The sequence below is a fragment of the Ornithorhynchus anatinus genome, chromosome 4, assembly GCF_004115215.2.
Source record: "Ornithorhynchus anatinus isolate Pmale09 chromosome 4, mOrnAna1.pri.v4, whole genome shotgun sequence".
NCBI lineage: Eukaryota > Metazoa > Chordata > Mammalia > Monotremata > Ornithorhynchidae > Ornithorhynchus > Ornithorhynchus anatinus.
The window spans coordinates 48,287,068-48,312,116 of NC_041731.1; the positions used below are offsets into that span (position 1 = coordinate 48,287,068).

Below are 25,049 nucleotides of genomic sequence, written 5' to 3' on the forward strand. Positions count from 1 at the left end.
AAGACAAAAGCAGTAATAATAGTAACTGTGGTATCTGTCAAGCGCTTACTATATGCCAGGCACTGTACTAAGCACTGGGGTAGAGATAAGGAAATAGGGTTGGACACTTGTCCCTGTCCCGCATAGAGCTCACAGTCTTAATCCCCATTTTACAGACGAGGTAACTGAGGCCCAGAGAAGTGAATTGACTTGCCCAAGATCACACAGCAGACAAGTGGTGGAACTGGAATTAAAACCCAGGTCCTCTGACTCCCAGGCCCGTGCCCTATCAATTAGGTCACGCCATATTTAGAAGACAAGGTCTATGGTAAGTACAAGTGGGATGGGACACTGTGGCTACAGAAGCAAACTTTCAGGCTCCTCAGGGTGGACAAGCAGCGTGGCTCAGTGGAAAGAGCCTGGGCTTGGGAGTCAGAGGTCATGAGTTCGAATCCTGGCTCTGCCACTTGTCAGCTGTGTGACTATGGGCGAGCCACTTCACTTCTCTGGGCCTCAGTTACCTCATCTGTAAAATGGGGATTGAGACTGTGAGCCCCATGTGGGACAACCTGATTCCCCTGTGTCTACCCCAGCGCTTAGAACAGTGCTTGGCACATAGTAAGCGCTTAACAAATACCAACATTATTATTATTATTATTATTAAGAGACAAGCAATCACAGCCATGGCCACAGTCAGTCACAGCATTAGCCACAGGGTTCGGAGGTTACCGGTCCGTTGTCCAAGCCGTGTCATCTCCAGATTGGGCTGTGTGGTTGTGAGCATGGCGAGGGGCCAACCAAGTTTAGAGCTGCATGGGAGATCGCCCCCTCTCCCCTCCAGAATTGAGACTGTGGGGTGAAGCTGTTTTTCTTGCCTCCCAGGGGCTCTGACCCTGCCCCGTAATCCCTAGACTACAGCAGTCCCAATTTCCACTTGTGTCCCCAGGTTCCAGTGTGACCAGATCCTGCGTGTGACCGGATCCTGCCTCCTCAGCTACTCCTCCTCACCTCCATCTCAAGGGCCACAGCGGGTTTAGCACCCACCCCTCTCTGTGGGGGTGACCTACCCCCTCCCCTTCTGGCAGCCGATTGATCCAGGGGCAGATCCAGCACAGTCCCCAGATGGGTAGATTTCGGTCTTTTTCGGCCATCTCTGCCTACTCCCTCATCTCTCTCCTGAGGTCTGTGTCTCCTGCCTGCCTGCCAGCCTTCTGGGGTCTGCATTGGACTGCCATTCTCTTTTATGCTCTGGATGCATTTGGGGCTTATCTCTGTTGCTTGCCTCGTGGCCTCCACGGTCTCGGTGAAAAGTCGGCCCTGTGAGAGAGCACTTGGGCCATCATCCCCAGCTGGCTTAAGCTTGCACAGCAACAGATCTAACTGCATTTTGTTTGGATGAATTGTCTGAAAATGCCCAGGTCAGTGCTCTGTACATAGTAGGTGCCCCAAAATAGTAATAATAATTATGGTATTTGTAAAGCTATCGATGATGGTGCTGATTATCATCCAGTGTTCCAGCTTCCAAGAAAGGGGCTCAGGTGTGGAAGAAAGCAGAGGAGGAGCCAGGGAAGGCGAAAGACTTCTGTACTGAACAACGTTTACTTCTGGGACTCCGCCTCTTCCTTCCAGATAAAATACAGGGGGAATTCTTTGTCCCCAAATTTGGAAATGCTGAAATGTAAAAAACAAAACAAAAACCTAAGTACATTACAAATTGATTTTAATGCAATGAAAGGTATTACTAAAAAATGCTGAGAATATCGGTACAACAGAATGGCAGAGGAAATTCATTCTGATCATCCTCTCTGCCATTGCTAAACTGCCAGAAGGGAAATGTGGCCAAATGCAGCTCAGCTGGTGCCCATCAATGCAAATGCCGGCGGGGATTGGCTCGTAGAGTTCGTGCAGCATTTCAGCTGCAGGACCTGCCCCCAGAAAAGAGGCCCTGGTGCCACTTGTTGGGAATAAGAACACTATCTACATCTATTTACATCACTCTATTTAAATGACTTATTTAGAGCAGAAAGTATAGGTATGGCATGTTAGAATTTGGATGTTTTGGTGGTGCCGAGGCAGAATGACTGCACCGGTAAGTGCTGAATCTGTGGAAAGCTATTGGGCTACCAGAAATGATTCCCTGGTGCCACTTGTTCAGAGTAAGAGCACTATCTATATCTATTTAGATCACTCTATTTAAATGAATTATTTAGAGCAGAAAGTATAGGTATGGCATGTTAGAATCTGGTTGTTTTGGTGGTGTGGAGGCAGAATGACTGCGCCGGTAAGTGTTGAATCTATGGAAAGCTACTGGGCTACCTCGACCAACTGAAATCTTGAATAAAAGGAGTAAATCCCGTGTTTAAGAACACCAGACTTGAATGATCTTCAGAGGCAAGATCTTGACATTCCAGCAACTCCTATCGGATCTATTGCTAGAGACCAAGGTAAGAGAGTCTTACAGTCACCTTCGTTCATTTGCCACCTGCTGGGCAAATACTACTGGACCAGGTGCTTGGTGGCATACAATCAAAAAGCAAACAAAGAAAACACCCCTGGCCTGGAGGAACTTCCAGTTCTCTGGGGAATTATTCCAACCGAAGAGGACGAGGGCAGCAGTGAAAGTGGGAGCTTGGGACCGGGGACCACGGAGGGTTGGTTGTGCCCAACTTTCTCTGCAGTTTAGAGAGGTGGACTCAACGGAGCCCTGCCCACCGTGGTCATCTGGAGCAGGGTCAGGTTGGAGCACTTCTGACCCCCGCTGTCCGGTAAGGTGGGAGCCGGGACCCTGAGGTCTTGGGACTTGGTTGACACCTGACCCTGGCTTCTGAGAGCCTCAGGAGGGGGCCCCCCCCCAGGACGGCCCAAGGGGAGGAGGGTGAAAGCCAGAGGCCAGCCCGGCGATGGAGGAAAGAAACGTGCACGGACAAAAGGAAAGGAAAAGTGAGGTGGCTGCGGTGGACAACAGGGAGGGGCCGGCTGACCAACGGACGAAAGCCGGAGGCCAGTCCGGCGGTGGAAGGAAAGGTGTATGGACAAAAGGAAAGGAAAAGTGGGGTGGCTGCAGTGGACAGGGGTCAGCTGACCACCGCACGATCCTGGGGAGGGGGAGAAGGGGGAAGGGGAGGGGGTGAAAGCCGGAGGCCAGCCTGGCGGCGAAGGAAGGAAAAGTGCTCGGACAAAAGGAAAGGAAACGTGGGATGGCTGTGGTGGACAGCAGGGGCCGGCTGACCAGTGGACGGTCCTGGGGAGGGAGGGGGTGAAAACCGGAGGCCCACCCGGCGGCGGAGGAAGGAAATGTGCTCGGACAAAAGGAAAGGAAACATGGGTTGGCAGCGGTGGACAGCGGGGCTGGCTGACCGGCGGACTGTCCTGGGGAGGAGGAGAGGAAGTGAAGGGGAGGGGGTGAAAGCCGGAGGCCAGCCTAACGGCGGAAGAAGGAAAGGTGGTCGGGCAAAAAGGAAAGGAAAAGTGGGGTGGCTGCGGTGGACAGCAGGAGCCGGCTGACCAGCGGACGGTCCTGGGAAGGGGGAGAAGGGGGAAGGGCAGAGGGTGAAAGCCGGAGGCCAGCCTGGCAGCGGAAGAAGGAAAGGTGGTCGGACAAAAAGGGAAGGAAGGGAAACCTGGGCTGGCTGCAGTGGACATCAGGGGCCGGCTGACCAGCGGACGGTCCTGGGGAGGGGGCGAGGCGAATCCTCCTGGGGCCAGCAGGCAAAGGGGCGGGCTTCCACTGCGGTCGGAGGAGGAAGAGGAGGAGGGAAGGGGACGCCTGGGGCCAACATGGACCTGCTTGCCCTGCTCGTCCGCCGCTGACCAGGTCTCCGCTGCTTTTGCGTTTCATCATCCCGGAGAGGGGGAGGGGAAGAAGGGGAGGGGGCCTGGGCCGGAGCCGACCCCTCCCCTCCGACCCCCAGCCCCCAAGCGAGGGGGGCGGGAAAACCGGGGGTTGGGGCTGGGCCCGGGGGAGGGGCCGGTCCAGGGAGGGGAGGAGGAGGAAGATTGGGAGCCTCATTGGGCAGGGATGGTCGCTATCTGTTGCCCAATTGTCCATCCCGAGCGCTTAGTCCAGTGCTCTGCACCTAGTAAGCGCTTAATCAATACGATTGAATGAATAAATAAGGGAGTATTAATGGTGTATAGCCCCTTGATTCTATTGATCTTGATGATGTCTTGTTTTTGTTCTCTTTCGCTTTGCTGTCTGTCTCCCCCGTTCAGACCGTGAGCCCGTAATTGGGCAGGGCTGGTCTCTATCTGTTGCTCAATTGTCCATTCCAAGCGTTCAGTCCAGCGCTCTGCACCTAGTAAGCGCTCAATCAATACGATTGAATGAATGAATACGGGAGTCTTCATGGTGAATATCTCCTTGAGTCTATCTTGATGATGTCTTGTTGTTGTTTTGCCCTTTTTTGCTTTGCTGTCCGTCTCCCCCGTTTAGACTGTGAGCCCGTCATTGGGCAGGGATGGACTCTCTCTGTTGCCCACTTGTCCATCCCAACCGCTTAGTCCAGTGCTCTGCACATAGTAAGCGCTCAATCAATACGATTGAATGAATACGGGAATATTCATGGTGTATATCTCCTTGATTCAATGTATCTTGATGATATTGTTTTGTTCTCTTTTGCTTTGCTGTCCGTCTCCCCCGTTTGGACAGTGAGCCCGTCACTGGGCAGGGATGGTCTCTCTCCGTTGCCCAATTGTCCATCCCGAGCGCTTAGTCCAGTGCTCTGCACCTAATAATCGCTCAATACGATTGAATGAATGAATATGGGAGTATTCATGGTGTAGATGTCCTTGATTCTACCGTGATGTTGTTTTTGTTTCGTTCTCTTTTGCTTTGCTGTCTCCCCCGTTTAGACAGTGAGCCGGTCACTGGGCAGGGATGGTGTCTCTCCGTTGCCCAACTGTCCATCCCGAGCGCTTAGTCCAGTGCTCTGCACCTAGTAATCGCTCAATATGATTGAATGAATACGTGACTATTCATGGTGTAGATCTCCTTGATTCTATGTACCTTGATGATGTTTTGTTCTGTTTTGCTGTCCGTCTCCCCCGTTTAGACGGTGAGCCCGTCACTGGGCAGGGATTCAGTAGTATTTATTGAGCGCTTACTAGGTGCAGAGCACTGGACTAAGCGCTTGGAATGACAAATCGGTGTCTCTCCGTTGCCTAATTGTCCGCCCCGAGCGCTTAGTCCAGTGCTCTGCACCTAGTAATCGCTCAATACGATTGAATGAATACGGGACTATTCATGGTGTAGATCTCCTTGATTCTATGTATCTTGATGATGTTTTGTTCTGTTTTGCTGTCCGTCTCCCCCGTTTAGACGGTGAGCCCGTCACTGGGCAGGGATGGTGTCTCTCCGTTGCCCATCTGTCCATCCCGAGCGCTTAGTCCAGTGCTCTGCACCTAGTAAGCGCTCAATCCTACGAATGAGTGAATGAGGCGATAGGGCCCTAGGACCGCGCGGAGACAGGCGTCGGCGGCAGCCCCCGGGCCCCGCAGCCCCCCGCAGCCTCCCGCAGCCTCCCGCACCCCGCCGCACCCTTCCGCACCCCCCGGGCGGCAGGAGCCCCCCAGCCCCGCGCCCCCTGACCCCGCCGCTGACCCCTCGACATGGACCCGACCCCCGCCCGGGGCCCGGCCCCCGCACCGCCCCCCGCACCGCCCCCCGCACCGACCCCCGTTGGAGGAGCCGCTTCGCTCCTGCGGCAGAGAAGGGCCGCCCTGCGCCGCAAGGGCTGCAGCTTCGAGGCTCCCAGGTGAGGGCGGGTGCGGGGCCGGACCCCGCCCCGGAGCCCCCATCCCACGCATCTGCCCCGCACGGGGGCAATCCGGGCCGGCTCCCGGTGGGGCGCGGGGAGGGGGGGTCATGCCCCGATCCCCCTCCGGGCGGGGGCAGACAGGGAGCAGAATCGAGCCCGGACCAGACACGTGGGAAAATAGAAAACTCACCGTTCCCCGAGGGGGTGGGGTGGGATGGGCCCAATTGCGGGCAGAGGAGGTCTTCTGGGTGGCTTTAGGGGCAAGGTGGAAAGTTTGGGAACTCTGCGAGACGTGCAGGTCAGCCGGCCGCACCTGGGCCCCGGGGGAGGGAGAGAAAAAGAGGGGAGGGAGGGAAGGGGGAGGAGCCCACCCCCGGTCATGGGCGCCTTTGACGTCTTTCCACGTGCGGACCAGTCTGTCCGGCTGGAGCCCCGGCGATCCCCGATTTCTGGGTCCCGATCCACTCCCCGAGAAATGGTGGTGGAGACTCCGTAAAGTAGCACGGTCAGTCTGGGGGAGGGGTGGGTATGCTGGGCTGGAGGGTGTGGGCCCCCATCCATGGCATCTGGAGAATTGGTGTGGCCTAGTAGATGGAGCTTGGGCTTTGGGAGACAGAGGACTTGGATTCTAATCCCGACTCTGTCGATTGCTTGCCGCCCGATCTCAGCACATCGCTTGACTTTGCTCTGCCTCAGTTTCCTCACCCGACTCTGTCGATTGCTTGCTGTTCAATCTCAGCATATTGCTTAACTTTGTGCTGCCTCAGTTTCCGAAAATGGAGGTTCAATACTTGTTGTCCTTCCTACTTAGACTTCGAGCCCCGTGTGGGACAGGGACTGTATCCAACCTGATTGAGCTGTATCTACTCGAGGGCTTAGAACAGTGCTTGGCACATAGAGCTTAACAAATGCTGTAATGATAATTTATTCACCAGTGGTATTGAGAGATTACCGTGTGCAGAGCACTGTACTAAATGCTCGGAAAAGTACCATACAACAGAGTTGATAGACACGTTCCCTGCCCCCAAAGAGCTTAGCGTCTAGAGGAGCAGATGGACATTAAGATAAATTACAGATGGGGAAATGGGAGAATATACAGATACCTAATTGCTGAGGGACGGGGGAGTGGGTGTGTAGCTATAAAGTACTTAAGGGGCACAGATCCAAGTGCATAGGCAACACACATAAGAGAGGCTGAATAGAGGAAGTCAGGGAAGGCCTCTTGGAGGAGATGTGATTTTTGAAGGAGGAAGAGTTTCAAACCAGAAGAAGGAGGATGTGGGTAAGGGGATCGGTGGTGAGACGGAAGAGATTGCAGTAGAAAGAGTAGGCTGGCATTAGAGAAGCAGAGTGTGCAGGCTACGTTGTAGTAGGACATCGGCAAAGAAAGGTAAAAGGGTGAGAATTGACTCAGTGCCTTAAAACCAATGGCAAGGAGTTTGCTGTGGTGGTAGATTGGCAATCCCTGGAGATTTTTGAGGAGTGTGGAAAGAGGGACTGAACGTGTTTTAGAAATGATCCAGGCAGCAGAGCAAAGTACTTACTGGAGTGGGGAAAGACAGGAGGCAGAGAGGTCACTGAGGAGGCTGATGGAGTAGTCAAGGCAGGATCTGATAAGTGATTGAATCAGCGGTGGAAGTAGTTTGGATGGAGAGAAAGAGGTGGATTCTGGAGATGGGTGTGTGATGTGGGTGTATACTTGGGTATGTTTGGTGTTCTTTTTGTGCGTGGTCATCCATCTCTTCCTTGCCTCCTGTCTTTCTCAGTCTCTGCTCTATCTTTTGGTGGTCTTTCCTTGCCATTTGGGCCTGTCTTGTGCCCCACTTTGAACTCCCTGCCCCGCATGAAATAGTCACCTTACCATCTCAGGAGACTGAGGGAAATGTAAAGGGTTTGATGGGCCCTAGCTCAGAGGAGCAGACCTAGCTGGGTCTAAAAAGGGGCAGAATCACTAGATCCAAAGAAAATTGGAATGGAGCAAACCTGTCTTGACTTGTGTTCTCCCCAGACACAAGGGGGGTTGGGAGATTGCATGTGTTGCTGTGATATTTGATTTGAAACTGTTGCACTTGGGGCATTCTCACTTGCTGACTGTGTTGTCCCATGGCTGTCGTTCTCCTGACTGGGCAGGTGGCCTCTTCGCCAACCCTTCACATCAAGCTCGTACCATCACCCCTTCATTAATTTGAAAGCAAGAAAATTGTGTGTGTTCTCTGCCTTTGGAGTTTTGAAGATAATGGTACTAATGGTGAGGTTTTCTCAATGTGTACAAGCATGGGAAAAGCAGCAAAGCTCAGTGGAAAGAGCCCGGGCTTGGGAGCCAGAGTTCGAATCCCAGCGCTGCCACCTGTCAGCTGTGTGACTGTGGGCAAGTCACTTCACTTCTCTGTGCCTCAGTTACCTCATCTGGAAAATGGGGATGAAGACTGTGAGCCTCACATGGGTCAACTTGATTACCTTGTATCTACCCCAGCACTTAAAACAGTGCTCTGCACATAGTAAGCGCTTAACAAATACCAACATTATTATTATTGTTATGACAGCCAAGACCTATGTGGCAGTAATACTGAGTGCCTACTCTGTGCAGAGTGCTTAAGAGAGTATGAGAGTGTCATGGATGTGATCCTTGCACTCAGGGAACTTACAATCTATTGGGGGAGAGATGTAAAAATTAAGTTATACGGGAGGAAGAAGGGAAAGAGCTTTGTTCACGAATTAGTGATCAATAGGGTTTGTGTAAAAATGTGTATAAATATTACGGGAGCTCTCAAGTTCACTGGAGAAGTGCTGCCTCCACCCCATTGCCTTGCCCCTGATGTACTTGCCCACTACTTTAACAAATTAAAATCATCAATTCTGACCTTCCCAAACCTCCTTTCCCATCCTCTCTATTCAATCATCCTTCTGTCATCTCTCAAGAGCTTTCCCACCAACTTTCAAAATCTATTCCCTTCCGTTGCACCTTCAGCATCATTCCTTCTCGCTCTATCAAAACACACTTCTTTTCTCCCTGGCTACCCTCTTCAACTGCTTACTCTGTGATCGTTCCTTCCTCTCTGCCTTCAAACATGTCCTCATCTCCCCTATTGTAAAAACAAAAACTTTTATCTGGATCCCACTGCACCCTGCTATTTCCCTCCTCCCATTCCTGTTCAAATTCCCTGAGCAGGTCTTATGCCATCCACTGCCTCCATTCTCTCTCCTCCAGATCCCTTCTTGACCCTGGGCAATTCACTTTCTGTCCTCATCACTCAATGCCCTCTCCTCCTGACTCCTCAAACTCCCAATGGTTGCCTATTTCCCCTCTGCGGGAAGCAGAAACCCCAGACTACTGACCTTAAGGTGTGCAGTCGGCTCTCTCCTTCCTATTTATCCAGTCACTTCTCCCACAACACCCAAGCCTGCATTCTTGTCTCCTCCAAGCTAAACTCTTTACAGTCCTCATTTTCTCATCTCTCCAACCCGCTGACCTCCTGCTCACCCCCCCGCCCCCCCCCCCGGCACACACACACCCTCACATCCAACAGACCACTGCTTTCCCCATCTTCAAGACCCTTCTGAAATCACATCTCCCCCATGAGGCCTTTCCTGAATAATTTTTCATCTCCCTACCATACATCCCCAAACTCATTTCACTGCTTCCATTCCTGATAAGCCTGGCAGTACTCAAAACCCTCAGTACAGTTATTCATATATCTTGATACTTTTATTAACTTTTCCTGTTTGTAATTTTGGTGTCCCTCATTTTGATGGTAAGACCCTTGAGAGCAGGGATCATGTCTATATATCCTGTTGCATTCATTCAATCACGCAATCATATTTGAGTACTTACTGTGTGCAGAGCACTGTACTAAGCACTTGGGAGAGTACAACAATAAATGGACACATTCCCTGCCCATAATGAGCTTACAGCCTAGAGGAGGAGGCAGACATTAATATAAATGCTGGGGTAGATACAAGTGAATCAGGTTGAAAACAGGTCCTGTCCCACCTGGTGTTCATGTTCTTAATCCCCATTTTACAAGCGAGGTCACTGAGACTTAGATAAGTTAAGTGACTTCCCCAAGGTCACACAGCACGCAAGTGACAGAGCTGGCATTAGAACCCAGGTCCTTCTGACTCCCAGGCCCATGGTCTTTCCTCCAGACCATGCTGCTTTTCTTGAGTTAGAGAAATGATCCTCTCTGCTTCTGAACTTTGTATGCGAGTTTCTGGGAAGAGGCATGGCTGTTTATGTTGAGCAGGACTGTTTATGTTGGGTAGTTCCCCAGGGGACTCTGCTTACTGCTCTAGCCAGAATGTTAGAGCAGCTCTCGGGCCAACTGGGTTTTCAGTGACACAATCTTAAGTCTCTCTCACCATCCTTCGTGCTTAGCTGTGGAGCTGTTTGGTATGGGGGAGGTTGGAGTTAGCAAGGTAGATTTTGGAGTCATCTCTGCAGAGATGGTAGCTGAAGCCATGGGAGCTGATGTGAGGGTACAGTGAGAAAAGTTGGGGTCCCAGGACAGAGACTTGAGGGACCCCTTACAGTTAGGGGATGAGGGGTAGAAGGACTGGTGAGAGGTACTGAGGAGTGGCCAGAGAGAGGAAGAGAACCAGGAAAGAACTGTATTGGTAAAATAACTGTGGTATTTGGAAAGCCTTTGTTATGTGTCAAGCACTGTTCTAAGCACTGGGGAAGATGCAAAATGATCAGGTCAGATACAGACTCTGCCCCAAACAGGACTCACAATCCTAATAAGAATGAGAACAGGTTCTGAATCCCCATTTTACAAATGAGGTTACTGAGGCACAGAGAAGCGAAGTGATATCTAAGGTCACACAGCAGGCATGTGGCAGGGCTGGGATTCGAACCCAGATCCTCTGACATCCAGACCCGTGTTCTTTCCACTAGGCTACACTGCTCCTGCAAAACACTATTAGATAGCATTTCCAGGAGAAGGGAGTGGTCAACACAGTCAAATATGGCCGAGAGGTCAAGAAAGATTAGGATAGAGTGGAACCTGTTAGATTTGAAAAGAAAGAGGTCTCCAGAGTGAATTCAGAGAGTGAGATCTCTGTGGAGTAAAGGGGGTGGAAGCCAGGTTGTAGTGGGTCAAGGAGCTGAAAGAGAGGAAGTGGAAGCAGTAGGTGTCATCAGCCCATTTGAAAAGTTTGGGGACAAACAAGAATAGGACATGGGGGAAATAGTTGGAAGTTGCTGGGGGATCCAGAAAATACTTTTTTTTTTTCTTTACCAGAGGGGGCTTTGGGAGCTCTAAGGTGATCATTTCCATTTTATCCACCAAATGGTTGGTGGAGTCAACTCTGCAGCCCTGGGACTTTAAGAAGGGAGTTAAAATGTCTGAAATAATTTGTGGGGGTGATAGGAGTGGGAATTGATGAGGGAAGAGAAGTAATGTTGCTGAGCAGAAGAAAAGATGAAATTTTATCAAGTGGAGGTGAATTTGAAGTAGCAGATGTCAGGGTGGAGTTTGGCTTTCTGCCATCAGTGCTCAGTAGCAAAAGCAGAAGAAGCTTATTGTGGGGGTGATCCACAACTGGGGGTTGTCAGGTCCACAGAGGTCCTGGCGAGGGCAGGGAGGGTAGGTTAATGGAAGTAGAGTTTGGTGAAGAGGGCAGTGTTGAGAGCATATTTTTTTTTATGGTATCTGTTAAGCACTTGCTATGTGTCAGGCTCAGTACTAAGTGCTGGGGTAGGTAGATACAAGTTAATCAGATTGGACATTGTCCATGTTCTACATGGGGCTCAAAGTATTAATCCCCATTTTACAGATGAGGTAACTGAGGCACAGAGAAGTGAAGTCAATTGTCCAAAGTCACACAGCAGACAAGTGGTGCATCAAGATTTGTGCATCTGGCAAGGGGAGGGTTGCGAGGGAATCCAAACTGGGTATGATTGCTTGGGTTAAGTGGAGGATGCTGAAGAATCCTCAATTCCTCACTCTACCTTTACCTTTGGCATGCCAGCCCCTCAAATCCCACTCTGCTAGGTGCATACATTTGTATCCATATATTGTATGTACTTGGGAAGGTCCTTGTTCGGGTGGGTGAATGTCTGTAAGGAAAGGCATCCATGCTTTTGTTTATTCTTTTATTTCAGAAACAAATGTGTAAGTTCTGTCGGGGCAAGGACTGTGCCTTACCCCCACGCTCCCCAAAGATGAGGGTGGGGTCTAATGAGGCCCGCTTCCTCTGCTTTAGGGTTAGGGAAATGAGCCCAGGAAAGTGTGGTATCCCTATGGAATGTTTCAGTGCAGCCCAAGCCAATGCTAAGGCTGGAGCTGAGGCTTAATAATAATAATGTTGGTATTTGTTAAGTGCTTACTACGTGCAGAGCACTGTTCTAAGCACTGGGGGAGATACAAGGTAATCAGATTGTCCCACGTGAGGCTCACAGTCTTCATCCCCATTTTACAGATGAGGGAACTGAGGCCCAGAGAAGTGAAGTGACTTGCTCAAAGTCACACAGCTGCCAAGTGGTAGAGTTGGGACTCGAACCCGTGACCTCTGACTCCCAAGCCCGGGCTCTTTCCACTGAGCCATGCTGCTTCTCAGGCTGGAGTCACAGAGAACTCTTCCTACTGATGCTTAAGGCAAACTTACAGTGTTGGCTGCCAGCCCAGCTCTGCTACTTGCTGGCTGTGTAATCTTGGGTGAGTCACTTGAATTCTTTGTGCCTCAGTTTCCTCATCTGTAAAATGGGGATTCAGTCCTTTTCTCCCTCCTACTTAGATTATACACCCATGACTGTGAGCCCATGGGGGGCAGGAACTGTACTCCCACCTTTTAAGTTGTATCTATCCCAAAGCTTGGCATATAGTAATTGCTTAGCAAATACCACTGTTGTTGTTGTTATTACTATTATTACTATTATCATTAACATGAGCAGGGATTCAGCAGAGTCCCAAAATAGACTTGTGGGACCCCTGGTGGCAGATTCCTTTTCCTGGGGCTTTGATCATCTCCTTTCATCCAGGGTACCATTTAATCAATCAGTGGGATTGAACATTTTCTCTTTGCAGAGCACTGAGCTAAATGCTTGGGAAAGTCCAATACAACCGAGTTGGTAAACACATTCGCTGGCCACAAGAGGCTTACAGTCTAGAGGGGGAGACAGACATTAAATAAATTATGGGTATGTACATAAGTGCTATGGGGCTTGAGGGTGGGGTGAATATCAAGTGCTTAAAAGACACAGATCTAAGTACATAGGTGACACAGATGGAAGAGGAAGTAGGGGAAATGAGTGCTTAGATGGGGAAGGCCTCTTGGAGGAGATGTGATTTTTTTTTAAATAAGCCTTTGAAAGTTGGAGAGAGCGGTGGTCTTTATGAAGGGGGAAGGCATTCCCAGCCAAAGGGAGGATGCAGGCAAGGGGTTGGTGGTGAAATAGATGCGATCAGGGTACAGTGAGTAGATTGACATTAGAGGAGAGAAGTGTGTGGGCAGCTGACCAAGTGGTTTAAAGCTGATGGTAAGGAGTTCTTGTTTGTGGCAGTGGATGAGCAACCACTGGAGGTTCTTGAGGAGTTGTGAGACATGGATTGTATTGCTTTTTTTTTTTTAAAGAAAGATGATCTGGGCAGCCAAGTGAAGTAAAGCCTGGAGTGGGGATAGGCAAAGTAAAATAAAACATCTACCCCAGGAGGAGTCAAGGCTGGCAACATCCTCTTCCAAGTAGGAAGCGTCAAGAGTGGGAAGGGAGGTATTTCTCAGAAAACTAGACAAGTATTCGAGCTCCTGGATCCTTGAGCCTATTCCAAGCCCTTCAGGGACCTTTGCTTCCATGCTCAGCAATTTGAGAGAATTGCTTGCTTGAAGCAGCAGTCCCTAAGGAGCCTGTGGCTGTAAGCTGAAACCACAATCCCCAAGAACCTGTTGGTGTGAGCTGAAGCCACAGTCCCCAAGAGTGAGCTGAAACCAACTGGACCTCAGAGAAGGCTGGTGAGTAGGATTGAGTTGGAGTAACTGAAACTTAATCCACTTCACCTGGTGGTGGTGAATTGTTGTACTTGGAAACACAAATATCACCCCTCTGAAGCCTTTGCTTTCAGTCAGTTTTGAGGTTGCTGGATGATAGATAATAATAATAATGTTGGTATTTGTTAAGCACTTACTATGTGCAGAGCACTGATCTAAGCGCTGGGGTAGACACAGGGGAATCAGGTTGTCCTACGTGGGGCTCACAGTCTTAATCCCCATTTTACAGATGAGGGAACTGAGGCACAGAGAAGTTAAGTGACTTGCCCACAGTCACACAGCTGACAAGTGGCAGAGCTGGGATTCGAACTCATGAGCCCTGACTCCAAAACCCGTGCTCTTTCCACTGCGCCTTCTGTAGCCACTTTAGTTAGCTTTTCCCCTCATCCTTCTCCTCTTCTCTCACCTCTCCAATTTTTTATTTTCTCTCTCCCTTCCTCTTCCTTTTCCTACCCCTTATTCCTCCTTTCTTCAATCAGGGGTGGTATTTTTTGAGCACTTACTCTGTGCAGGTAATCAATCAGCCTATGGTATTTATTGAGGGCTTACATTGCACAGAGCACTGTAACAATTGCTTGGGAGAGAACAGTACAACAAAATTAGCAGATATGATCCCTGCCCATGATGTGCTTACAATCTAGAGGGGGAGACAGATATTAATATGCATAATTTATCATATTTTCAAATATGTACATAAGTGCTGTGGGGTTGAGCATGGGGAGAATATCCAATGCTCAAAGATCACAGATCCAAGTGCATAGAAGATGCAGGAGGGAGAGGGAGCTGGGTAAAAGAAGGCTTAATTGGGGAAGGCCTCTTGGAGAAATGTGTCCTTTAATAATGCTTTTGAAGATGGAGAGAATGGTGGGCTGGCATATAGGGAGAAGGAGGGAGTTCCAGGGGGAGGATGTGGAAAAGGGGTTGGTGGTGAGATAGATGAGATCGGGGAATGCTGAGTAAGTTGGTGCTAGAAGAGCAGAGTGTGCGGGCTGAGTTGTAGTAGGAGAGCAGTGAGACACCGTAGTTGTCGAGCTGAGCGTGTGCTTTAAAGTCAATGGTTTCTGTTTGATTTGGGAGTGGATAGGCACCCACTGGAAGTTCTTGAGAGAGGAGACATGAACTGAACTTTTTTTTTTAATAAAAATCATCCAAGCAGCAAAGTGAAGTATGGACTGGAGTGGGGAGAGACAGGAGGTTGGGAGGTCGCGAGGTGGCTGATACAGTGGACAAGGCAGAATAGGATAAGTGCTTGGGACAGCATGGTAGCAGTTTGGATGAGAGGAAAGGGCAGATTTTAGCAATGTTGTGAAGGTAGAACTGACAGGATTTGGTGACAGATGGAATATGTGGGTGGAATGAGAGAGACAGGTTGAGGACAATGTCAAGGCAAGATACGGAGGATAGTGGTACTGTCCATGGTGATGGGGAAAAACATGGGAAGAACAGGGTTTGGGTGGGAAGATAAGGAGTTCAGTTTTGGTCATTATTAGTTTGCGGTGTCAGAGAGACATCTAGGGAGAAGTGACCTGAAGGTAGGAGGAAATATGAGATTGCAAGGAAAGAGAGAGTTTGGGCTGTAGAGGTAAATTTGGGGATCGTCTGCATAGAGATTGTAGTTGAAGTCGTGCGAGTGAGTGAGTTCTCCAAAGGAATGGGTGTAGATGGAGAATAGAAGGGGATCTAAAACTGGGCCTTGAGTGAGCTCCACTATCAGAGCAGGGGAGTCAGAAGAGGAGCCAGACAAACTGAGAAGGAGATTTCAGAGAGGAAGAGAACCAAGAGAGGACAGTCAGTGAAGTCAAGGTTGAATAAAATTTCAAGGAGAAAGGGGTAGTGATCAGTGTCCAAGGCAGCTGAGAGGTCAGGGAGGATTAGGCTAGAGTAGAGGCCATCAGATTTGATAAGAAGATCATTGGTTACCTTAGGGCTGTTTCCATGAAGTGAAGGGGGCGGAAGCCAGATTGGAGAGGATCAAGAAGAAAACTGGAGTATAGGAAGTGGAGACAGCAGATGTAGACAACTTGCTCAAGGAGTTTGGAGAGGAATGGTAGGAGGGAGGTAGGGTAACACTGGAGGGAGCCAGGTAAAGGGAGGGTTTTATTTTAGGATGGGGGTATGTAAGCATGTTTGAAAGCAGTGGAAAAGGCCTTGGAAAGTGTACAGTTGAAGATGGGAATTCAGGAGGGAAAAAGGGAGGGGGTGAGTATGTTAAAAAGGTATGAAAGGATGAAGTCAGAAATGCAAGTGGAGGAGGTAGATTTAGAAGGGAGGTGAGAGATCCTGTCTTGAGTTACTGCAGGGAATATAGAGAGTCTGGGGGTGGGGGGAGGGGATTGGAGAGGAGCAGAGGAGATTTTAGGGAAATTGGCATTTGATGGTTTCAATTTTGTTGATGAAGTATGTGACCAGGTCATTTGGGGAAAGAGATGGTGGAGGCGGGGAACACGGGAAGAACAGGAAGTTTTGAGGAGAGAGTTAAATGTCTGGAACAGCTGGCGGGGGCAGTGAGTGTGGGAGTGAATTAAGAAGGAGAAGTATTATATGTCAGGCAGTGGAGAGGGCCGAATTGAAGTAGATAACAACAATGAATTTAAGGTGAACAAGGTCAAAGAGATGTCTGGCTTTCCACCAATAGTGCTTTGCAGCTCGGGCCCAGGAGGGAAGAAGTATACTGTGGAGGTGATCCAGGGTGGGTTACTGGTATGAGACTGGTGGAGAGACAGAGGAGCAAGGGAGGTCAGTTCAGTGGAGAGGGTAGTGTTGAGTGCAGTGACTTATGCATAAAGAAATGGCAGTTTGAGTATGGAGACCAAAGGTAGGATGGCTGTAGAACATTGGAGGAGTCAGAAGAATGGAGGCCTCTATAGAGGAAAAGGGCAGATTTGTAGGCAGTGAGGGTATGGGAAAGATCAGGTAAGGAGGTTGTGTTCTGATAGAGGAATTTCAGACTTGGTGAGGGTAGGGAATGTACAGTTACTAGAGGTTATAAGATCAAGTGAGAGCCCCAGTTGCTGAGGGTGTGAGGTGGGATGGAACTGGAGGTCACTGTAGTACAGGAGTGAGCAGTTCCAGAACTAAATCCTCTATAAATCCTCTCTAAAAAATGAGGATTAAGACGGTGAGCTCTATGCAGGACAGGAACAACAACCCCACTCCTAATAGCATTTTGTTTATATCCACCCCAGTGCTTAGTACAGTGCCTGGCAAATAGTAAGTGCTTAACAAATACCACAGTCATTATTATTTTGTGCACGTCATTTCACTTCTCTGGACCTCAGTTACCTCATCTGTAAAATGGAGATTAAGAATGTGAGCACTTTGTGAGATAGGGACTCTGTCCAACTTGATTAACTAGTATATATCCAAGTGCTTAAAACAGTGCTTGGCACAAAGTATGCCCCTAACAAGTACCATTATTATTTGTGTTTGTATGAGAAATGGAGCCAGATTTCCTGGTAGGTCCCAGGGCCCAGCCTAGTGTGGCAAATTTGGAGGTGCGTGGGTGGGATGTGGCAGCAGTTTTTTGGGGGGGTTATTTTTTTTGAAAAATTTTTAATGAAAACTTTTTTATGAATAATAATTGCAGGTGATTTTTTTTCCCAATTACATCTTTTGCCTTAGAAATGATATTAGCACAATGCAGTGTGGGAATAATCCTTGCAGCAGAATCTTTCAAATAACTTCAACCGCAGCAAACCCACCACAGGAGCAAAGCAATTGCTTATGCAAAAGAGTGCTTTACAATATTGACATTTAAAAGAGTGGCCATAAGTTTGATACATATGAGAGACAAGAAATCTATCTCCCAGGGAAATAGTGGGAGTGTAGATCAGGTGTTTGTATTTCTATGTGTCTGTGGAGATGGCCCTGAGGCCAAAGGGTAACAAACCATAGCATTACAGTGAACAGTGTCACATGTATGCCTCATTCTCCCAGAGATGGTAATTCATCAGTGGTATTTATTGGGCATTTGTGCTGTCCTTTCTAGACTGTAGACTCGTTGTGGGATGGGAATATATCTACCAACTCTGTTGTACTCTCCCAAGTGTTTAGTACCGTGACTTCAACCCAGTAAGCACTCAATAAATACTATTGATTGCAGAGCACTGTTCTAAGTGCTTGGGAGAATATAGTAAATTCATTCAATTGTATTTATTGAGCACTTACTGTGTGCAAAGCACCGTACTAAGCACTTGGTAGAGTGCAATATAACAATACAGTAGGTAAACACAAACCCTGCCCACAAGGAGCTTATAGTCTATGAGGTTGTTTCCTAAATTCCATGTCGTCACCCTACCCTCTGCTCAGATTTCGGCAGTTGAAGGCTAGAGTCCAGGTCGGATTTGATTTTTGGATACTGTCTTGTAAGAGAGGAGGAAGAGCAGAAAATAAAAATGATTCAATGGATGGAATGAAGATCCCAGTAGGGGAACATTAGAGGAATCAGGGGAGTTGTTCAGCCTGGGGAAGAGAAAGCTGAGGGGGGAATTTATAGGCTTAAAGGCAGTTGAGAAATGCTTGTTATGTTCTCCTTATCCCACAGGGGACTTTAGAAAAAACAATGGGCTGAATTAAAGCAGGATCTGTTTGGGTTGAATAGAAAGGCTTTTTGGTTGTCAATTGAATGGATTCTGAGGAAGGATGAAGCATCTCCAGCCCTGATTCTTTGTAAGGAGGGAAGAAAATTCCATCTGTCCCAGGTAAGTTGGGCTAGTTGGAGCTGGTCCATCTGTGGGGCCCTCTCATCTGTAGGGTTCCTTGAGCAGTTGTGCACCAGAATCCAGGGTAGTTAGGAATCTTCAGGGCTGATGGATGCCTCAGAGGGCTTGGGTGGATTGATTCAAGAATAAATGGCCCAAGGGTTGAAAAGGACTGTTTGTTTTTTGACTAAGGAAACTCTTGATTTAGGCAACCCCACTCCTAATAGCAAGCATTTCAAATGTATGATTCAAAATGTTTCCCTCAAGCCCCACTACTGTTTTCCGGTTAACCTACCATTACACCCTGGATCTCCACTCCCATTATATCTCACCCTAGTTCAGAGGGTCCTGTTCTCCTCCTCTTCATATGCCCTGTGAGGTTTAGGAAGAACTCAGTCTCTCTCTCCCCCAGCCTCTTCTCCCCAGACAGACTTTTTTTGACTGTTCCCCTCCCTATACTCCCGCTCAACAGGAGGCTGAGCCCTGGCTTGGGCACCTGTAATGGCCAGCAGGACAAGAAGGGCTTAGTGTCTTCCCTGGGGTGTGTCTCTGCCATGATGGACCCTTTCCTTTCCTCACATTCCTATTAGCTTGGTGAGCTTCAGTGAGGTCAGCTGTAGGACAGTTCTTGAGTGTGTGCCTTGTGTGGATTTGCTGGTACTCAATGTATGGAGGTACTGTGTGTCTGATATCTTCTAATCAGCATGGCCTAGTGGAAAGAACACGGGCCTGGGAATCAGTAGCCTTGGCTTCTAATCCTGCCTCCACCACTTGCCTGCTTTGTGATATTGGGCAACTTGCTTAACTTTTTGGTGCCTCAGTTCCCTCATCTACAAAATGGCCAATCAACATCAGTTCTCCTACCTACCTACTTTGTGAACCCCATGTGGGACCTGATGATTCTGCTTATACTCCAGCACTTAGACCAGTGCTTGGCATATAGTAAGCACTGAGCCAATACCGTTATTATTATTATTATCATTATGAATGGTGTAGGTGAACCGTGTACTGTCTAAGTCTGCAGATGCCATGAGACTCTCTGTTCAGTTTGTCTAATATATTGTCTGGGCATTTAATATCTGGCTTGAATATCGGTCTGCACAAACTGAGTGAATGAGTGTCCAATGTCTCTGCATCTGTAGGTACCACCAGCAATTGCACATATTTGTATACTGAGTATGTGCAGGTACTGTCTGCTTGTAGGGTATGTATACCCAAGACCTGGCCAGAGCGCCAACATTTGAGGAAATTACCACCATATTCAAAGTAATGAAAAGTGATAAGGCTCCTAAATCTAATGACATGCCTACCTCCCTCTACTAGAACGGATGAGACCTAATGCTCAGATGTTAGCAAGAACTTTTCCTCAACATAAGGCGATCCCACGGGACTATCAGAGAAGTCATATAATGATCTTGTTGGGAGGAGAGGTGAGCACTGACTGTGGAAACTACCAGAGTGGCTCATTTCCATTGCCTGCAAGTTTCTAGCCAGAATCCTTTGGATTGGATTACCGAAGAACATAATCAACTGTGCACTAACTGAATCACAGTGTGGCTTCAGACTAAATGTAGCACAGCAGATATGATTTTTGCCGCATGACAGATACAGGAAAAGAGCAGACAGCAACATCACAACCATCTCTGCTGTTTTCATAGACCTTTTAAAGCTTTTGACACTATCACCAGACCAGGGCTCTGGCAACTGCTCAGCAAATTCAGCTGTCCTAAAAAATCCAAGACCCTCAGGCTACTCCACCGTGGCATGGCCAATCAAATCACATTCTCTTTTTGATTCTCTTTTCTACTTTGTCTTTTGACTCTCTTTTCTCTGATGCTTCACACACACTGTTTCCCTAGTCTGGAACTTCCTCCTCCCCAACCCAAATTTGCTAGATAACAGCTCCGCCCACATTCAAAGCATTCCTCAAATGCTACTTCCTCTGGGAAGCCTCCTCTGATTAATTCATAGCAGCCTATATTTTAGTGTTTAACATTTCTCTCTATTCAGTTTCAGCCTTTTCATCCTATGTGTTCTTCTTTCTGCTTTATCCTTGTTCTTCCCATTTTCAGTCTCTGTAAATACTCTTTTGTCCATCTGCCTCATTAAACTGTAAGCTCCTTGAGGACAGAGAATGTGTGTCTGGCCATTGTGTGCTCTCCAGAGCACTTAGAACAGCACTGGGCACTCAAGTGCTCAGTAAGTACCAATGATTGATTATCCGTTCGCTATTGGATACAGGGTAGCACAGTCTGGTGACAGCTTTGTTCTGGGTTGCCAATGAAGATTTTTGGTAGTGTGTAGAATTGTAGGCGTGTAGCCTCGATGTAGGTTTGTTCATAGCTTCAGCTTTCTTCACATTTTGTCAGTTCATAATTCTGTCAAATCTGCAGAGCAATGCCTAATGATTTGCATGTCTTGTGTACCGGCTTGAAGCACAATCATCTGCATGTAGCGAGTCCTGAATGACTGTGTCTTTAATTTTAGCCTATCCCACTAAGCTGAAAGAGTTTGCCAGGGCATCAGAACTGTATTCTGACTGCAACTTCCAGATCCCCTTTGCAACTGCAACCTTGGTGGCACAGAATAAGGTGAAGAGTACTGAACTTACCACACGACTCTGCTTCATTCTGACAGTGATGGGAAAAGGGTCAAATAAGTCATTGTCGACACTGCCTAGACTGAATATGCCCATGACGAGTAGTTTAAAGATCTTGGTGAGGTTCTATGGACAACCAGCTTAACTTAGCAGTTGCAAGAATCCTGTGCTTTTGATAGGGTCAAGAATGATTTTGTACAGTCTGTGTTGGCATTGCTCTCTGCATATTTCCAGTATCTGTCATGCTGCAAAAATTCTTTCTAATGTGCTAGATTTTGGCCTGAAATCACACTGTGAGTCAGGTAATGCATGGCTGTCTACTCCTCAGAAGTCTTTCCAGGAGGATTCTGGCTAGATTCCTGCTGACAGTGGAAAGTAAGATTCCCGCTAGCTTTCACAGTCAGTAGTCTCCTTTTTTTCTTGAAAATGGTAAGGTGCTTTTGCTTTTATTTCATGGGTTCACGTATACTCTGTATAGCTCGCTCTCTCTCTCTCTCTCTCTCTCTCTCTCTCTGTACTTGTGCAAGAGTTTCTTTCTCAAAAGCACTCCCGTTGAGATGCATTCTCACTGTTGATAGCATCATCTTTTAACCTAAGGACAACTCTGTGCTAATTGTTGGTATACTGGTGAGAAGTAGCATGGCCTAATGGATAGAGCCACTTGTCTGCTGGGTGGTCTTGGCCAATATCTTGTGTGATCTTGGGCAAGTCATGTCACTTCTCTGTGCTTCAGTTATCTCATCTATAAAATGGGGATTACGATTGTGAGCCCCATAATGGACGTGAACTATGTCCAACCTGGTTAACACTTAGCACAGCACCTGGCATATAGTAAGCGCTTAAATACCATAAAAACCCAGTGTGTGTGTGTGTGTGCATACAGATGGGGCCACTTCAATCTTAAGGAAAGGGATTTTCCTTAAGAGATTCAATCTTAAAGGGATTTTGGGGGGTTCCCTCAGAGTTTGTTGAAATGACCTCATTGTATATTATTGTTTACAGAAGAAATCATATAAGTCTACTCGTGGTCCCATATTGAACAGCTCTTCCTTACTTTTGTGCCATTGATATTTGCCAGGAAACATCTCTTCAGTCATGTTGTCTTTTCTTCTACCCTTGTTTTAATGGTGGCTGTTTTATGCCTTGTTTCCATAATCTTTCCTCTCTCCCTGCCACGCTATTTTTCTATTCCGTCTGGCAGGCCCCCGAGTATTTAATCGCAAACAAATCCCCTGTCAGCTTTCTTCTCGAAAACAGCCGTGTTCCTGGGCAGGACTATTAAATAACTGTCTGGTATCAAGATGGCATGATGGGGTCAGAGAGGCAATGGGACAAAATTAATTTTCATGATAGCAGATGTCTGCTCTTACCGGAAAGGGAGGAGAGGAAACACTAATAGTCTTGCAGCATTTTAAATTAACGCAAGCCAGCTTCCTTCTGTGGGGTAAGGCTGGTTAAATTAGCTTGCTTTCAGAAGTTAATATGAGAAACAAACAGCATGTCTGGCTGTTAGAGTTGATGTTCTGACAACAGATGGAATCCAGTAGACAAAGGGAATTTGGTAAAAATTGCAAAAGGCTGTGTGTGGTCCATGCTATTGAGATCACTTCTGCTTTTAGTAGGGGAAACAATATTTCTTAAGCTGTGTGTGTCTGAAAGAGGAACATTTATTAGCTGCACATGGTAGAATGCAGGACTTTGGTGAAGGTCGTGATTTACTGAGTAGTAATAGTATTAGGTGCTCACCAGGTGCAAAGCTCTGTACTAGGCAGTGGGAAAGAAGACACAGTGCAGATTAGACACAGTCTCTGGCCCTCACAACTCAAGTATAAAGGAGGAAAGGGGACTAGTGACAGACATATAAGGAAAGATAAAGCAAAAAAGAGAAGGCTGGGGATAAAGACAAAATGAAAACTGTGAGGCATTGTGGGTAGAAAAATTTGGGGCTGATGGTTTAGAATGCAACAGTCACAGCCACGGTGATCACACATGGCTGTAGCCATCTCTACGTGCTATATTTGGGGGAAGTGGCAGGCTGCTGGCACCACTGCTTCTGTCCTCCCTGCCGGCCTGGAGGAAAGCAGGCCGTGTTCGAGATTGTGTTCGAGGCGGCACAGGCTACCCCTGAGGCGGCTTTGGTTCTAAGGAAAGAGGCCATGGGAGCAGCTTCCAGCCACAGTGATTTTTCCCCCCCCATTAAGTGTGCTCCAGGCTTAGAGATCATTAAGGAAAGGAAGTCAATCAGTCATTTATTGGATGCTTACTGTGTGCAGAGCACTGTTTTGAGCGCTTGGGAGAATACAATATAACGGAGTTGGTAGACACAATTCCTTGCCTGCAATGAACTTACAGTCTAGAGGAGCTCTCCAACCTGGCAGAATATGAGGAAAGGGAAGAGATCGGTCACTCCAGAGGGCCCAGGTTGTGAGGAGATCGTAAGTCCTTCCTGACCTATAGCTCGGTGAGTCGCTGTATGGAAAAAGACTGTAAGCTTGTTTTGGGCAGTGGATATTGTATTCTGCCAAGCCCTTAGTACGGTGCTTTGCACATGGTAAGTGCTCAATAAATACAATTGAATGAAAGGTACACAACTCCTACCCTTGAGGAGACTGCTAATGGAATGCTGGAAATGACAAAGCTGGGAGAATGGGCGTACTTTCCTACCTGTAATGCATCTGTTGTGGTCATGTCCCAGCAATTTTGTCGAGGGATTTTTTTAAGGTGTTTGTTAAGCATTTACTATGTGCCAAGCACTGTACTAAGTGCTGGGGTAGATACAAGCTAATCAGGTTGGACACGGTCCATGTTCCATGTGGGGCTCGCAGTCTTAATCCTTATTTTACACATGAGGTAACTGAGGCCCAGAGAAGTGATGTAGCTTGCCCAAGGTTGCACAGCAGACATATGGTAGAGTTGGGTTTAGAATCCAGGTCCTTTTGACTCCCAGGTGTTTACTGTATCCACCAGGCCATGCAAGAGCATGAAGCAGAATCACCAGAAGCTCTAATACCAATTTGTCTGAAGTCCTACTACTCCAAAAGCAAACAGGGCAACTTGCACAACCACAGCTTTCCTCCTCCTGCCTCTGTCTTCATCTCCCACAACGAAAAGAAAGGCTAACCACCTTCAGATCAATCATTCAGTATAGTATTTGAGGGCTTGCTGTCAGCAGAACACCATACTAAGCACTTGGGAGAATACAGTACGGTAGAATAAGTGGACATGATCCTTAGCCAAAAGAAGCTTACAGTGGAGCAGGGGAGACAGTCTAATTGGAGAGGCTAAATTGTAATCCCCATTTTCCAGATGAGGAAACTGAGGCACTGAGAAGTGAAGTAACTTACCCCAAGTCACCCAACGGGCAAGTGGCAGTCAGGTTTGGAACACTTGTCCTCTTAACCCAGGTCCATGATCTCTCAACTAGGTCATGGTGCTTCATTGCAATGATTCACATATTGTAAGTGACTAGTATATGTTGTTATTGATTGATTGGACAAAAAGAACAAGCAAGGGACAAGGTCAGAGATGGGAAGAGGGGCAGGGGCCAGTGCCCCCACACAAATGCTCACTCACCCTTGGATAGACCCTGAATTCAGTTCTTCCTCGTTATGTGTTTTCACAGTGTGCTTATGAGATTATTATTGGGAATTAAATAACTTTCTTCTGACAACATGAGCCTGTCTGGACAGAATGAAATTCAGTGTTTAAATCCAAGGAACATCATTTCTGTTCACGTGTCCGATGATGGTCAGGTGTGTGTACTATAATACAAGTTTTTTTGGTCTGTCAAGAATGTAAATCTTGTGTTCTAGGACAACTCAGTTTACTTATCATTACCACTGCCAGCTAGACCACAGTAACACTGCTTTAGCTGCTACTGCTGCCGGGCCTGGCTGACGGGATTCCTGCCATTGCTGGTGATGAACCCTGGAATTTTCAGAGTGGAGCTGGGTCATAGAGATTTTGGCAAACACAATCTGGAAGTGATTACTTCAGACATGGTGGCAGCAGCAACAGTGGCTATGGAGGTGA

At 47.8% G+C, this 25,049-nt stretch overlaps 1 protein-coding gene across 2 annotated transcripts in view; it reads left to right on the top strand.

The window, feature by feature from the left end:
• Positions 1-3,503: 3,503 nt before the first annotated feature.
• Positions 3,504-25,049, top strand: part of GARNL3 (GTPase activating Rap/RanGAP domain like 3) — a 160,870-nt gene continuing 139,324 nt past the window's right edge. Inside the window, exon 1 of one of the 2 annotated variants that reach the window (XM_029062881.2) lies at positions 3,504-3,793. The gene's annotated coding sequence lies outside the window, so the exon portion shown is untranslated. The remainder of the gene's footprint in view (positions 3,794-25,049) is intronic. The other variant, XM_029062882.2, reaches the window with a different exon arrangement.